Here is a 16358-nt window from a genome sequence, read left to right on the forward strand (position 1 = left end):
TAAAACACAGCCCACACCTAATACACCGGACCAGTTGCAAGATACACGTCACTATTAACCAGCCCCTTCCTGGAACCCTCCCTCCACACCTGGTGAACGGTAAACCTACCTGGGGGACCAGACCCCATTCTGCACAAACGAAAATTGTATGTACTGTGGGGAATGGGAAAGAAAAATATAAGTATTTCATACACCATAAATCATCTTACACCATCCACATAGGGGAATAACAACAACAAAATACAACAAATGGTATGTAAAAATACCTTCTGGAGCAAAAGAAGAACAAAGACCAGACAGCATGTGCTGTGTGGGAGGTCCAGTAACCATGTTATTGAAAACCTACATCAGCTCAGTTATTTTCCACACAAATAACGGAAAGATAATCACCACTGTGTACAAACGAATCTTGGGCTTTACAAACATGTCAGAAGCATCAAAAGGCATTAGCGTAAGCCACATCCAGCATGGTGATTTATCCTTGACTTTGTCTGAATGTTCCAAAGAAAAGCAGAAACACAGGTTTTCAATGCACCGAATGTCCTTTAAAAAGCTTTGTCATCTGTCCTTGTACCAGAGACTTGTTTTCCAAATTCAGTTGTTCAGACTGCGGATCTCAGATTGAACCTTTCCCCAAGAGATGCTGTGCCTCCTAGACGTGGCAAAAAGCTTCAGGGCGATTACGTGTTGAATCGTGTCCCCCACAATGATCTGTGGAAGTCCTAACGTCCAGTACCTGTGAACCCGTCCGTTTCTGGAAATTGGGTCTGTTAAGCTGTGATCCCATTAACATGCAGTCACTCGGGTGGGCCCTACCCCAATACGGCTTGATCTGAAGAAGAGAACAGATACAGACACACAAGGGCAGGGCGCCATGTGACAAGCAAGGCAGAGACTGAAGTGCTATAGCACAAGCGAAGAAGGCCCAGGGTTGCCGGAGGCGAGAAAAAGGCAAGGAAGGACCCCCCGCACATGTCTGAGGGAACGTGGCCAGCCGACAGCTTAACTTCAGACCCCTGGTCTCCAGAACTACGAGATAATCCATATTTGTTGTTTTGAGCTACCCCATGTGTGCGCACTTTGTTACCACAGGCCGAGGAACCAACACCAGGGTGATCTCTTCCATCCTTTAACAAAGCAGCAGAACTTCATGAAAATGAGTCCCAATGAGTAGACTAAGTGGAGGCCATACGACTGCCCGGTAACCTATACCAATGGATATGATGCCTTCAAATCAGAAATTCTTGTCTTCAACCAAAAGAGAAATGAGAAATTGTCACTGCAGTTCACCACCTTCAGCCCTGGAATTATCTTTGGAAACTTCTCGGTCACCCTGCCTCCCTTTTCTACGGGAATCATCCTGGAGAAGGCAATAAGGCAAATCCAATCAACCTCTGACCCGTGTCCTGTGCTTTTCCGAACGCCCAGATCTAATGACCCATTAGGAACTTGATGCAGGTGTAAGCACACAGGTGCTGACCATTGTCTCATTTAATGAAATCTCAGCATGAACCACTGGCACCTGGGAAAAGCGAGCATTCCTGTTGAAGACACTAGAATAACTAGTGTGATGTAAAGGAGATTCCAATTTGGGACAAAGAGAGATGGAACATATTCACGAGGACAGAGGACAGCTCTGGAAGACCCAGAATCAGAAAACTTACGGTTGGCTAGTTATATTTTTAAAGCTCTTACATACCATAATGTTATAGATAAGAAAAATCATGCTCAAGATATATCTTTAAGACACCATTGCCAACCCTGACTTCAGCAGGCTTTCTACCAGACTATCTGTCTGCTTCTCTGTCTCCAAAGACGGGGGGGCGGGGGAAGGAATGACACTATTTGCTTATCTCAGCTTGTGTCAGAAAATTTTTTAAAAAGACCTTCCATTTCAAAGTGGAAAATGAGTTCAGGAAAATAGACAATGTATTCCTATGCTATAAAATATTAGTCAAAACACTCAATGTTTAAATGTATCAGAAAGCATGATATTTAAGGGAACAGTCTAGTAACTGGATCTTTCAAGACCACAATTACAACTTGGCTTTTCTGAACAGACATAAAAAATTCCTCCTCGTTATATATAACAAAACAATGAAGTAATCAATAAGACGCATTACAGTATTTGCCAAACCGAAACAAACAATACAATTTATTACCAGTCGTTTTAAATAATACAAGTACTTGGGGAATCGGAAAGTATGAAAGGACAAGGCAAATTTGGAGCCAAAATGGAATGTGAAAGTGCGAGGCCATGGGGAAAAATAATTCAAAACCTCCAAGTTGGAAGGGCAGGTCATACACACCATCTAATCACACCAATAGGTCATTCAAGGTTAAGGCTTAAAACCACATATGCCTTCCAGTGAGTACTGACCACAGCACAGACAGTGACGGGCAGAATCCCTGCTTCCTCAGACTTCCCAGAAAAGGGCAACATTATAGAAGGTAAAGTGAGCCACAGAGAATGATGAACAAAACCCATTTTCGGGAATAACTCCTTCCACTTCCCTCCTTTTATTGATTTTTTTTTTTTTAAACCGACTTTGCACTCTCTGTCAGCTTGGTTGCAGAGAACATGGCTTAATGTACCTTATTGATTCAATCATACACATTTATACTTGTATAGAAACTTTTGCTACAGTGCATTTATTGATTTTTTAATTATTAATGTAGGCCAGAAAACCTGAAGAGCTTTACTACACGTTTTACTTTCCCAAATTATGGCAAGAAAATTATCAAAAACTTTCAGCAAACGAAGCAGGGTAGTTTGCTTATTTTCTCTAAAAAAAAAAAAAGCGAGTCAACGGGTTACGTTTCAGAGGCGCCGTCACTAAAAGCTGTTTTTTCTAAAGTCAGAATTACACAACTCATCGGATGAAAACGTTTTTTAAAAATTCTAGAACTAGTACTCACATGCCTTTATTTTGGCCCTGGGAATGGGCAAGCAAGTGCTCCATTTTCACGTGACCATCTTCAGATTATATGGGGCTCATCAGATGAGCAAGCTTTCTGGCAAAATTGACACAAGGTTAAGATCTAGTGCTAACAGCTGTAGACAAACTGTGAAGTAGCACACATGGTCTGGTGAATTACTTGATCCCACCTAAGTTAGTTCATAATATTTTGTGTCTAATTTACAGCTTGGCCCCCTAGTCCTAGGGAAAGACTCATTCTCACCCGGACGCTTCGTACTGGGCTAACAATAGAAGCTAAGGAGACTGTCTGTCTGGGTGGGAAACTCCAGAACCAGCCTCAAGGCTGTAGTGAAAGGTGGCTCTGGAGACATTAGAAGTGGAAGGGGTGGTACTGAGCCCTCACTGAAGACATGGGAGGCAGCAAAGATGCTGGATTCAAAGTGGAAAAGACATAAAACATTGCCTTGCCATCCTTTCTTACCCAAACTCCCGCCGCATCTCTCCTCTCAACTCCCACGTTAGAAAGCCTTCAAAACAGTCAACTTAACTTGGAGGAATCTAGTGAACCAGAAGATATAGTCCTAATGCAGATTAGGTCTAATCTCACTCTGCCATAGACAATTTCTAGTGGAAGGCAGACTTAGATTTGGTTTTTTGTTTTGTTTTGTTGTTTTAAATATTGACCAGCTGTGGGGAAGGAGTCCCAGAGAGCAGTCTCCAGGCTCTCGGCCTCACGTGGAAAGGTGCTGACTCAGGTAGTAGATGGCCGTCAGCTGTAACCAGTTAGCCAATTAGCCATTGATATAACTGCCGCGGCTGCGCTGGTCAGCCGGTCGGTTGGCAGGCAGAGAAGCGGATGGCAGGTCGCACATCGTGTGAATCCCGCCTCCAGTGAGACTATAGTGGTATGACTCCCCTACCTATGGCTCCGTGGGTGTTCCTTTTTGGCCTCACCATACCTGCGTTCTTATGTGGGGAGCGGGACCAGAGACCCCGCAGGCCGCCCCGCATGACAAATGGCGCAGTGAGCAGGGTCTCCCGCATGACACCAGCAAATACTAGGGGTGCCAAAAAAACGTATACACATGACTTGTGTTCATCTTTTGTTATCGGTGCATATTGAGTATTATAATTTTAATAGTTTTTTCCTTTCTTAAAATGTGTAAACAATATTTTGGCACTCTTTATTTTTCCCATTGCATCTTGTACTTTTGAATATCAAGGCAATGCTGTATGTCATAAAGTCAAAGATGACCTGTGAAAGAACTTCCAGAATCATGGATCAAATGGGGAAAATGATTTAAATTTGCATTGCTACATACCACTGTCCTTTAGTTTTTCCCAATCCCAGACAATATTGGGAAGATCTGCCCGTTCTGGCCTGAATGGTCCTGAATGTTAACAGACTGGCTACGTACCTTGGCGTATTTATAGTAAATAAAAGGCAGCCCTGGGCATTGGACTGACTGACACAGATTTCCTCCAATAAACGTTGGTCTAGCTCTCTGGGACATCTCTGAATTGCTCGGCAGTGCCGAAGAATGCTTGGGTAGTCTGACAGCTTCAACCCTCTTCCCAGCTTCACTGTTCTTGAGCATGGATGCTTCTACTTGGTTTAGACCTTCACTAAACTATTCTGGATAGATGACAGCCCTTCCTCAGAACTGATCTCACTGGCCAATGACACCACCCATCTGCACAACTTACATTCATTACCCAGAATGCATTTTTCACATGTTTACATACCACAAGTGAAAAGCAGGGTGATATAGTCAACAAGAAAGGAGACCAGGCTTGACCCAGAAGAGACCACCCGATGAAAAGTCTGGCATCCACAAATATTAATGTTATCAAGCAAGTCATAATTTGTGAATATCAAGAATATATCTTGACTTATTATTTAAAATTCCTGTCTAGCTAATTTGCAATCACACGGAACACACAATGGGCCCTGACACTGCAAACATACCTAATAATGTGGGGTTGAATTCTTATTCTGCTCAACCCCCCACCCCCACCCCCGCCGCTGGGGATCAGCCTCACTCCAAAAGGAGCTGGGGCTATGATTTTAAATCATGTTTCTCTTCCTTCTATAGAATTCTTACTTTAATTTAAAACTAAATTTATCACCATAATTAGTTTCCTTGAAAATCTTGTGTATTTTAAATGAAAATATGTAGGAAAATGTTATTAATAAGATGGTGTTTTCCAAATATTATTATTAAGCATTGGGAATGTCATATTCTTGCAAATACTTTCAAAAGCCCTTTTACCCAAGCTCACAGCGTATGATATAACCAAGAGGAAAATAATTTTATAAATTAGGCCATAGTATTTTATTTATTTATTTATTTATTTATTTATTTATTTATTTATTTATTTAAAGATTTTATTGGGGAAGGGGAACAGGATTTTATTGGGGAACAGCGTGTACCTCCAGGACTTTTTTCCAAGTCAAGTTGTTGTCCTTTCAGTCTTAGTTGTGGGGGGTGCCGCTCAGCTCCAAGTCCAGTTGCTGTTGCTAGATGCAGGGGGTGCAGTCCACCATCCCCTGCGGAACTGGCAACCTTGTGGTTGAGAGGACGCGCTCCAACCAACTGAGCCATCCGGGAGCTCAGCAGCAGCTCAGCTCAAGGTGCCGTGTTCAATCTTAGTTGCAGGGGGCGGAGCCCACCTTCCCTTGCAGGAGTCGAACCAGCAACCTTGTGGTTGAGAGCCCACTGGCCCATGTGGGAATCAAACCATCAGCCTTCGGAGTTAGGAGCATGGAGCTCCAACTGCCTGAGCCACTGGGCTGGCCCCAAGCCATAGTATTTTAAATTCAGGAATCCTTAACCAGTTTTTTTACATAATATATAGCTATACAATCAAATATATAGTCAAACAATATAGTAATTTAAGGAAAAGCTCTGTGACATTAAGTGGAAAAAAAATTGTTTTTACACCGAAAACACCTATTTTGTAACTAACTGCCTTTCTCTAGTACCATATATCGAATTACAATGGTACAAGTTTTAAAATTATCAATTAAAAAGATTAATTGGTACAGATAATATTAACCCACTCTATTTAAATGACCCATCTCTCATCCACATTTAACTAGAAACAATGGTTTCATTCACTACTTTTCAAAGAGTGACCTGCGTGTCATTAGATGTATTTAAAAAAACAATAAAGTGAGTTAATTTCCAAAAGGTATACCAAGGTGACAATTGATTCTTCTAGGGTCATGTGTGTTTACTTCCTCTTCATGATACCTGATAATGACAAGCATATATTCATGACTTTTTGCCTCAAAAACCCTGAAACCATCTCACCTCCTCATACTAAGCTTGCCGATCAGTAACTCAATTCTTAAGAAGGCCCAACACCCACTTGCATTACAGCTGCAAAGGAAGGGGACTGCCTTTAAGCCCTTCTCTGCTTTGATTGTCCTTCCATCCCATTTCCTCTCTGAACTTTTTCTCCACTAGCATCAAAGACCCTCACCCCCGAAATTCCTGACTTAGAGAGGTTGCCCCTTTAGGGGCAGAATCCACCATCCCGAACTTTGACCAATCTGCAAAGGCCCATTAAAAAAAAACAAAATCTATCCTATTTCACGTTTCTTCTGACTCCTACTGTTTTCTGAGTTCCAAACAGCTAATCAGATTAATTGATACCAACTATTCACTAACAAACTTACACCAGTTCATTCATTCAACAAATATCCCCTGAGCGAGCACCATGCTACATGGCAGCACTCTTCTAGGTACTGGGAGGCACTGGTGAAAAAGCCCAGACCAAACCTTTTGCCTTCAAGAGAAACTAACACAGTACATTAATTAAGTAAGTAAGTAATTAACTAATTAACTAATACCTATGTTTATGCATATATTTTGTTAGATGATTCTAAGAGATCTGAAGAAAAATAAGAGCTGGTGTAGTGGGTTGCATTTTAAATAAGATGGTTAGATAAGGTGCTAGCTGGATAAAGACCTGAGGAAAGTGAGAGAGGCGTGTGGACAGAAATGAGAAAAGCGTTAGAAGCAGAGGGGACAGCAGATTCCTAAGTAGCAAGTTAGAAATCTAACATTTCTGAGAAACAGAAATGAGGCCAAGGTGTCTGGAGTGTGGTGAAGGAGGCAAAGAGTAGCGAGTATTCAAGTCAGGAAAGTACCAAGCACCATCGGAAGGACTTTGCTTTTACTCTGAATGAGAAGGGCAGATATTGGAGAGTTTTAAGCGAAGGAGTAATATCACTAAATTTATTATTTTTATAACATCTGTATGGAGAGATAATTGACATGTCATACAATTACTCCATTTAAAGCATACAATTCAATGGCTTTCAGTATATTCACAAGTTGTGAAACCATCACCACAATCAACTTTAGAACATTTCATTACTCCAAAAAAAATAAATAAAACATAAAAAAACCATCCCACAGACCCCAGCCCTAGGCAACCACTCACACACTTTCTGTCTCCACAGATTTGCCTATTCTGGACATTTCCTAAAAATGGCATCATGTAATATGTCGTCTTTTGTGACTGGCTTCTTTCACTTAGAATAACGTTGTCAAGGGTCATCCTCGTTGTAGCCTATGCCAGTCCTTCATTTCTTTTTATTGCTGAATAACATTCCATTGTATGGACAGACCGTATTTTGTCTACCCATTCATTGTTTGATGAACATGTGGGTTGTTTCCACCTGTTAGCTATTACAAATAATGCTTTATGAACATTTGTATACTAGTTTCTATGCAGAAAAATATATGCATTTCTCTTGGGTAAATAAATACCTAGGACTAAAATTGCTGGATCATATAACTCTATGTTTAACCCTCTAAGGAACTGCCACGCTATATCCAAAGTGACTGAATCTTTCTACAGTCCCTCAGCAGTGCATGGGGGTTCCAACTTCTCCACGTCCCCAACACGTGTAATTGTCTTCATATCAGTCGTCTAAATTGGTGTGAAGTGACATCTCCCAGTGGTTTTGATTTGCATTTCACAGATGGCTAGAAATGGTAAGCATCCTTTTGTTGGCTTATTGATCTTTTGCATGTCTTCTTTGGAGAAACGTCTGCTCAGATCCTTTGCTCATTTTAATCAGGTTATGTCTTTTTATTATTGAGTTATAGTGTTTTATACCTTAGATACAAGTCCTTTGTCAGATACATGATTTGAAAATATTTTCTACCACTTTGTGGGTTGTCTTTTCACTTTTTTATGATGTGATGTGAAACACAAAAGTTTTGAATTCTGATGAAGTCTAATGTATCTATTCTTTTCTTCTGTCACTTGTGCTTCTGGTGCCATATTTTAGAAAGTGTTGCCTACTCCAAGATCATGAAGATTTACAACTATGTCTTTTTCTAAGAGTTTTATAGTTTTAGCTCTTACACTTAGGTCTTTAATCCATTTTGAATTAAATTTTGTATATGGTGTAAGGGAATAGGGTCTATCTAACTGTATAGTTTTGCACAGAGAAATCCAGTTGTCCTAGCACCATTTGTTAAAAAAGACTACTCTTTTCCCATTGAATTATCTTGGCACCCTTGTTAACTAAATTACATTTTAACAGAATTGGTCTAGCTGCTGTATTGATGGTAGGCTATGGTAGAAGCAGAGAGAAAAGCTAGGAGGTGACTGTCATAAACCAGGTAAGAGACAATGGTGGCTCAACCAAGAGGTTGACAGTGGAAGTGGTAAGAAGTGGTCAACTTCAGGATATGTTTCAGGTTCTGGAGCTGACAGGACTGCTTAGAGATTGGATGTGGATGTGAGAGAAAAAGAGGACTCGAAGTTGACTCCAATATTTTTGGTTTTTAAGTCAGACAGACTGCCATTTTGGTCTGGGGGAGAGTGATGTGATCACCCAGGCCATGATATTAAAGACAGACGAAGGGGGGAGGAGGTGGAGATGGAAGCAGAGGGACCAGTCAGAACGCCGCTGAGATAATCCCTCATTGGGAATTTATTTGGATTGTCATCAGTCCTTCTTTGAGACATGATGACTAACCCCAAATAGTTCTCTGTGAGAACTACAAATCTCTCCCCGGATCAGTGGAGAAGATGCTACAGACCAGATGGGATTAGAGGCTCCCCTCCAATCCCACTCCTTCAGAACATTTTCACTGGAAAACAAAAGGGCCACATTTCCTATTAACTCAGAAACTCTTTGAAGTAGCTTTTGAAGTAGGCTTTCTAACAGGTCCAGACCAGGGGGTTCTCAGGCATAAGGCCTCAAGTTCTCTTAAATCCCCTTGAGAAGATGGTCAAGGCACAATGCCAGTACCCTGAGCCACTGCACTGGGAAAAGCCCTGCCGCCCTAGTGCCGCCTGCAGAGACGCAATCACCCTCCGGCCTCCCTCCCTCAGCCTCAGGAGAGGCCGGTGAAGCAGAATAAGTGCTGCAGCACTGGGAGGAAGAAACAGAGGCTTACAGCTCTCTTTCTGAGTAAAAAGGGGGATTTTCTTCTGGATTTAGCAGCTTTCCACCATCTTCTATCTTATACCAGATTTCCCTTTCAGTGAAAACCTGAAGCGTTTGCGGGGCACAAGGAACGGCCAGAGTACCTTTCTAGTGAGAGCATGAGGCTTCAAGCTTTCTCTGAAACAGGGTCTGGGCAACTTTGAACTAGTTCTGAGAAGCTGCTACATAAAAAGACCCAAAAAAGCTCCATTCGAGGCCCTAATAAGCCCCTCAAGTCATGTTTTTTTTAATTTTTGTTTTGTTTTGTTTCGTCAGTGAACCAACAGCTCATGAGGAAGCAGTACCCCCAGCACTGGAGCCATTCAGAGCAAAGGAGGCCAGAACACCATGGCAAGCATTTCTAAGACACACAGAGGGAAATGTGAACCCGTCCCCAGGCCTGGAGACAAGACCAAGACCACATGGAATTCTGGAATAGGCTGTTAAGCAGTTATGTGTAGAGGAATGGAAGACATGCGATGAATCACTCCAGGAACTGATAGTAAAACAAACAACCCAAATGTTAAATATGTAGACGACTTGCTTCCATTAAGTCTAAGCTACAGAAGTGTGAACTTTACTATTTCCTCAGGTACAGCTCTGCCAGTGCTTTTGCCATTATTAAAGTTTGTTTATACACTTTACATCTAGCCAACAGCACTACCCAGGCCTAACACAATAAATCCTCCACTGACCTTGAACCCAAGCTAAAGCAAATAGTCACTCTCCTTGGTGCTGAACTGCCTACATGCACTGTATAAATGGCTGTGAATACAAATTACATCTACAATGCATCTTAGCATTTAGGGATTACCGACAGGGTGTACGCCTTTTCCCAGAAGGCACTGTTTGTAGAGGCACTGAAATGGGGAGAAAATTCTTAGGGAGCTCACTGGGAAGGCAGTCAGTCAGTCACAAATGATGATTTATTAGGCACGAGGGGTGTGCTGGACCTAGAGCTCCACAGAGGGGCTGGCCAGGATGCCACAGCCTCTGGTCAGAAGCTTTCCCAAGAGTGGAGGGAGAAGAAGCTGTTTAGCAGAGAATATGGAAGAAGAGAGGAAACTGCAATAGAAAGGTTGCACTGCGGAAGTATCATGAGACAGGCAACAGAAAGCAGAAGGGTAGAACACAAAAGCATCAATCAGAAAATCAGTATAATGGAAACTGACATTTCCGTTAGAACCAGCAAGAAAATTTAACAACATGGAAAAATGCTTATAAAAGGACAAGTGATAAAAGCAATATATAAAATGATATACTATTATTAAAATAATGTATATAAAAAGCTGACGTGTGGAAGGGAATATAGAAAACTCAAAAACACTAGATGAGAGTCGTAGAATTAAGAGCATAGTTTTCTTTGAAAATTCCCTTTAATTTTATTGAGAATGAACATACGTACATATACACTATATTTTTATAGGCAATTGTAGTATATGTGAATATTCTTTGCAGCTTTGTGATGATTAAAAAAATGGTAAACTCAAATATCCATCTATAAGGGACAGATTAAATAAATTCTCACATATACATAAAATGCCCTCCTATACCGCTTTAAAAATTGAAGTATACCTATTTGTATTGACATAAAGATATGTCTATGAGATATGATAAGTAAAACTCTTAAAAGGCAAGTTGCAGAAATATATATATGATGTAATCTCATATTTATATGAAAATAAATAACTATACTAATGTATGTTAGTCTACACACAGGAAAGAAAGTATTTGGAGTAACAGACGGGAAATTATGAGATAGGCTCTTCATTTTCTACATTAATGAATTTCTGTAATGTTTGAATTTTATATAATCTTGTATGGTATGTGCTACTGGAAAACTTCTGAAGAGTAAAAATTGAATTAAAATTTTTTAAAAAAACTGGTATATGGAGACAAACTTTTTAGAAGTTTATCTTAGGGTAATGAGGGCAGAGGGTGGTTAGGGATAGGGCAGGGCAGGAATCAGACAGGCAGTGTAACTAACACCGAAGGTAAGTGGTCATGCTGAGCTCTAACCTGGGCAGAACGTAACCAATGACCCTAAGTTGAGGGGAGCAGGAATGTGAAAACCACCTGGACATGAAAGAAGGAGAGGTATTTCCGAGGGTCCAGAGGATCATCACTGTTCATCTACAGAGTTCTGACAAAAAGTGATGGAGAATTTCTGAAACATAAAAGAGGGGAGGCGGCCAAAACACAGAAAAGTGAGGTTGAGAGGGACTGGGATACTGGTGAATAAAACAGCACAAAGGGAAAACGGGAGGAGAGCAAACAGAATTCATGAGCAGACTCAGAACATATGGCCGATTTACCAAGAGCCAGTCAAGCACAAAGTAATCTGGCTCCAAATCCATTAACCTGAAATCTGCTTTCTTGCTTCCAAATAGCAATTTGAACTTCAAAATGCAGTTTATCTGCCCTTAACAAGTTCAGTGATTTTCAGTTGAAAATCACCGTGACTATATATCATGCCAGTCTGTGTCACCACGTCTCAGCTGTTCCTGGGAGTTGGGGCAGCTAAACTCTTCAGTTACCGAGCCCTCCCCTCTAGTTTAGCAAGCTGGGACTACTGCAAGGGTGGGTGGTACCCCGCAGTAGGCAAAGTCAGGTGACTGGCTCTACCACTTACAAGTACATCAAAACCACTACATACTTCAGGCTCCTAGTCTAAAAAAAATGGGTATAATTTCAAAGAACTGTGAGATTCAAATTGATAGACAAATGACAACCCCGTGCCTGGGACATAGCAGATAATAAATATTTCTGAATAAACCAACGTGGTATTGTACTACTATTGTACACAAAAACAAGGCCTGGGAAAGGGTAATAGTCTAGTGGATTCTATCATGGTATAAAGTCAGTAACATCCTTTTAATATCAAAGTCTCCCATTTACAGCTTCGATTACTGTTACCCTTCATGAGCTAGCTTCCCGGGCATGTGTCACCCCATCCTCGACCTTGAAAGTGTACTTCTGCTTTTGCCGTCTCTAGAGGTAAACAACACATCAAATTGGTACCTTTACTTGAAGAGCACAAGATTAATCAATACCCTGTAGGCTAGAGTTTGTTCATCCGGGTCCATGGGTCCCAGAGGGGTCCACGGATAGAATTCATGCAGGTACTTCAACTCAGACGCAAAAAACAATCAGATCTACCTTCTCATCAATGGCTAACTGAAATTTAGCGTTTGCTTCAATTACGAATTCAGACAACAAATCATAATAGTGTTAGAAGGACTTGTACAATTGCCATCAACAGAAATCATAGGTATTTTCATATCTCATTGTTATTGTTGATATTTCAAAATATCATCTAGGCTCATAATCAGTTTGGAATTGCAGTGGTTGTTATACCCAGTGCTACCTCCAATATAATGTGTTAATAAAGCAGCACATGTATTCCCACAAAACAAATTTGTTTTAATAATTTGGTAACTCTTTCAATGGAATTAGTCCCTTGTCACCCTACATATTTTATTTTATGCATTCACACACTTTACTCAAGAAGAAAGACAATCGAAGACACCCATGACACTAAAAGGTTAAGAACCCCCACTCTAGAATATACTGCCCAATAATTACAAGCATTATTCAGGCACCAGTCCCATTACTGGACACACTTTTAAATGTGAAGATAAAACCGTTTGAGAATCTGCAACAATTCTGATATGTATGAGTTATTTATATTAACTGAAAAGTTCAAAATTAATGGTATGACTTGCATAATAGAGCTGCCTATGCATGAAACAGTCCAATTTGAGTCCTTTTTTATTACATTTTAGCTCAGGGTTAAGAACACAAGCATTTGAGTCAAGAACTGGGCTTTGAATCCTATCTCAAATTACTCTCTGGCCTTGAGCAAGCCAGTAAACCTCTGTAAGCCTCATTTTTCTCATCTACAAAATGTGAATGATAATACCTGCCTCAAAACATTATTAAGAGGATTAAATAATACATGCAAAATACTAAATAATACATGCAAAGTACTTAGCACAGTACCTGGCTTAGTAAGTACTCCATAAATTGTGCCCAGGCAACGGCTTTATTTTAGTGATTTATGCCATTAAAACCAGAACTTACATTGAGTCTTTAAGATGATTTCTTCAACAGGTTCTGTAATGAGGAGGCAAGATGGCACACTGCTTCAGAACACAGATGCTAACATGAGACTGCCTGAGTCTGAATTTTCCTCCACCACTTACAAGCCATGTAACACCAAGTAAGTTAATTAATTTCTCTGAGATTCAGTTTCCAGATCTGAAAAATAGGAAAAATAATAGCATCGACCCCATAGGATCATTATAAGGGTCAAATTAGTACCCATATGTGAAGCCCATTCAAAAGTGCCCGGCACATGGTAAATACTGTGCAGTTATCATCAGCTGTCATCGTCACCATCGCCAATCGTTATTACATAATGGTTTCTCATCAAGTTACACAGAACTCTTTCTTCCTCCTCTCATCTGAATTTTAGTGAAGATTTATTATAAATGGAGTCAGTTCCATTTAAATGAAACTATTTGCATGAATATATTCTGACATTAATAAGATTAAGGCCGAGAGCAAATTCGGCTACAGGTACTTCCTAGGAGAGATTAAAAAGTCCCCACTTCCCGTGGCTTGTAACCAAGTCAAAGCTACACGGGAACAATTTTGTGAAGTTTGAAATGCTTCCTTTTTTACAACAGATCTGTGCTATATAGAGATAAACATAACTTTGCTTTTGTCTCTTTGAACAGGTGCAGAGAGGGGCCTCTGTGGCCCAGGTGGGAGCTTGCCTTGGAGAAAGGAGCCATGGAAATGCTGGGCTTGGTAGGTAACTGCAGCGAGGGCCGCGTCAGTATCACGGCAGCAGAGACACACCTGCTCCCCGCAGGGGACTAGCCTTGCGCCTCACGTGGGAATCAGTAGGGCCTGACTTCATTCAAAACCTACACAAACCACTGATCTCTGAGAATGTGCCTGATGTTATTTTCTGAACTAAGAGGAACAGTAAAAACAATAATGACGATAACAACACACACATTCTCTTCTCCCCGTGTTTAAGGTAGGTGAGCAGTTAGTAACCCAACAATCAGTCCTCACAGCTCAACTATAAAGCAAATGAAATGATTCTCACTATCATTTCATCATTGTTTTACTTATGAATTTCAAGAATTCAGAGTTCTTTGCAGAATGTAATATTTACCCTCCCAGCATATAAGGTAATGAATATTAAAATCAAATGATGACCTATCTGTCGGTAATCCTAATACACTATAAAATTAACGTGCTTCACCATCCCCAGTCCTCAACAAACACGCAAATGCTGAATCTGATTTTTTAAATGGATCTGATTTTTAAACGATTACTAAACCACTAGTATGAAGAGTCAGAAGCAAAAATATTTAGATTTTCCCCATAGGTACACTGACGTACCCCTTGGAGATTTAGTTTTCCAACACACGTGGCTAAAGGTCCATTCCCAAGAGAAAGAAAAAGCAAGAAGGCTTTCGCACCAGGTAAACAAATCTGGCACACCTGGCTTTAGTGACCAAAGATTATCAGAAAGTAGAACTATCTGCAGCGGACTCCAAGCAGAAGTGGAAATCTGAGGGCTCTGGATGGCAATCGTCCCCTCATGCCAGTGTTATTACTTCCAGCATCCCTTGATTATGTCCACGGTGTCACATTCCAGCTGAGGGATTATCAGCTGCCCTTGCAATGCTGGCTGGAAACACTGCAAAGGGCTTTTCAAAGCACCCAAGGGTGGGTTTGGTAAGGGTGGGCCTGGCCTTGAGCGCTTGGGCCACTGGAGCTGGACCACACAGACGCCTTCGGAATCTCCAGGCCGCAAGACCCTGGCTCTCAGTGGCACTCGGATGTGATTCTGCAGTGACGCACGTTTACCATTTAGATTAAGTCAGAATCTCTGATCTGGAACCTTTTGTCAAAAGAGCCTTGGAACCAGATTGATGAATGTGCCCTCTACATGAACAAGTCGGGTACAAGTGGGAGACAGGAGAGAAATCCAGGAATGTACATATGTCTGTGCGTATGTGTCTGCACAGTTGGCATTTGGGGCCAGATTTGTCATGTGACCAAATTTCTTTCAGACCCTTTCAAAATAAAATACTTTCACAGGAAATGTGCTCACATGGGACCTTTATCAATGGAAAATACTCTTCTTATTTAACTAAAATCCTATGTATCCCTAATTATCATAGATAAGTCATCATGCTAACGTGAGGGGAATCTTCCCGAAAATGAATATGCTCGCCTACTGCTCAGATCAAACACCTTCAGGGGCCGCCCTGGGCCTGAAAGGTAAACTCCTAATAGTGCAGAACGATGAACAAGACCTCCAGGGTCTGACCCCTGCTTGCGTCTTTGGCTTCATTCACCTCCATGGCTGCCAGGGCGCTGGACCTCCCAGGACCCCTCAAATGTTTCTGCCACGCTCCCTCACACCTCTCAGCCCTCCCTCGCTGATGCTAGCTTCTTAGCTGGACCGTTTTGTCTTGGTAGCAGTTCCCACAATGCTGATTCAATCTTTCTCAGCTCAGTGAAGATCACCACCCCTGTAAAGCTTTACTAACTCTCCACTCCCAGGAAAGACTGAACCACTCCTTTCTTTTATTTTTTATGTGTGTTTTTTTTCTTTGATGGAACACTTCACAAATGTGCGTGTCATCCTTGCGCAGGGGCCAGGCTAATCTCTGTATCATTGCAATTTGGGGACATGTGCTGCCGAAGCGAGCAGAGACTCACTCCTTTCTTTGTGCCCAGAAAATGCCCTGCGTAAGTCCTGCTCTCCTGCCTGCCACGGAACGTTACTGCACCATTTTTAATAGCTTTATGGAGGAATAACTCAAACTCAATACACTGTACACTTTAAAGTATCCCATTTCATAAGTTTTAACACTCGTCTCTGTGAAACCATGGCAACAGTCAAGATAATGAACACATCCACTACCTCCAAGTGTTTTTCATGC

The 16358-nt window shown here is 41.2% G+C and overlaps 1 non-coding gene across 1 annotated transcript; it reads right to left on the minus strand.

Annotated features, from left to right (window-relative positions):
• Positions 1 to 16022: 16022 nt before the first annotated feature.
• On the minus strand, positions 16023 to 16126 carry LOC141571396 (U6 spliceosomal RNA). Its single transcript, XR_012496141.1, has one exon. It is a non-coding gene; the product is annotated as a U6 spliceosomal RNA (small nuclear RNA).
• Positions 16127 to 16358: the final 232 nt, after the last annotated feature.

The sequence above is a fragment of the Rhinolophus sinicus genome, chromosome 16 (assembly GCF_057876585.1).
Source record: "Rhinolophus sinicus isolate RSI-liver-muscle chromosome 16, RSI-T2T, whole genome shotgun sequence".
Taxonomy (NCBI): Eukaryota; Metazoa; Chordata; class Mammalia; order Chiroptera; family Rhinolophidae; genus Rhinolophus; species Rhinolophus sinicus.